Raw genomic sequence first — 1632 nt, forward strand, 5'->3', positions numbered from 1 at the left:
GCATATTAGGACTAGCGAAGCTACTGTAGTTCAGATTCAAGATAGTTTTCCTACACCATATTAAATAGCTTTTCCTCGGATGTTTGGGTTTCCAAGGTTTTGTTCAGTACAAGCAATCACTGTGATCATCGCATTCTGGTTGGAAATTAGTTATTAAGTAACTCCACCTCATTCGGTAACTTTACCAACTCAGAGCTATAGTTCACAATTCTCTTCAGAAGTGTTCCATTACACAGTTCAAATCACGTAATTCTTTTTAAAGCTTTATGACTCCAGTTATATTTGTAATAAATCATAGAAGGTGAGAATACTTTCAGTCACAATTGTGATGGCAGTACCCCAACCCTCAGATTCACTGCTAGGGCCTAACTAAGTGATAATGTCAGTACATTCGTGTGTATATTAAGTTCAGCATTGTATCTGAAGGATCTGCCTGATTCATGATTAATTCAGATTCAACTTAATTTCACTGTCACACAAGCAGGTGTTTCGTAAGAAAATTAGAAAATTAAGTGCAGTGTGTTTCTTTTCTCGGAATGTCCTTTCTCTAAATCAGCTGACGACATGAAGTATTATTATATTTACTGTTCAGGCGAAAATAAGTAAACTCTTCTTCTATCTTAATCATACTTGCCAACAACTTCGGTCAATTCAACTATCTGTGCAGGTCTTACAGATGGATGCACAATATCAGTCTGTTACTGGGCGTCAGCAGAACTTGTCATTTTTCAAGCACACCAGAGAATATGTGAGGGCTTTCACCTTTATGTTGTTAACTATGGTTGACATCACGTTTCCATAACACAATGTTGACAAATTGAGCTATGCGATTGCAGATTACAGAGGATGTAGTTTTTCTTGTATTTTGGATAATAAGTTGGGAACAGTTAGTAATGAAATAGAAATGCATTGTATAGGATTTGACTATCAGGAGTAGAACATTTGGATGCATTTAACTGCCTTTTCTTTTATTAGGATTTTCCTATACTTTGTAGATTTTTGCAAGGCATTCCTTTGAGAGGTTTCATACACCATCACTTATAAAATACTGACAAAGATTAGATTACACCAATTAGAGGATAAATAAGATTACTACACTTATTTTTTTCAGTCAGTGACTGCTTATACACTAATGTGGTAACTGGTTTCGGCATTAGCCTTGATCAAACCTTCTACAGAAAATATAAAAAAGAAGAACAATTACAACTACATTACAGCAAACATAGTAAATAATTGACCTAATTGTAGTAGTGGTGTCACCAATATCACTCGCTATCTCTGTAACATAATTTCCGTCTTTGAAAACGGTGCACCTGGTCAAATAATTGTAGAGTATAGAGTTAGTTATAGTGAAGTTGTTAAATGGAAATTTCGCTGTAACATATCTGACGATAACTTATGCTGATACCTATAATCGTAATGTGGTGCCTATGTGATCAATGACTGAAAATAATTATAGTGAAAATGCCAGCATGTCATTGGCTGTCACTGCGACATTATCTCGTATTTAGAAGCGCCAATTAATAATGGAAATGACTGACATAGTCTTCAATGGTATCATAACTATACGTGATCAATTCAGTGATCTGTTTCAGTAGTAGAGGGTAGTCATACTACCTGTAAAATCTTAAT

Source organism: Schistocerca nitens, chromosome 6 (assembly GCF_023898315.1).
Source record: "Schistocerca nitens isolate TAMUIC-IGC-003100 chromosome 6, iqSchNite1.1, whole genome shotgun sequence".
In the NCBI taxonomy this organism is placed as follows: Eukaryota; Metazoa; Arthropoda; class Insecta; order Orthoptera; family Acrididae; genus Schistocerca; species Schistocerca nitens.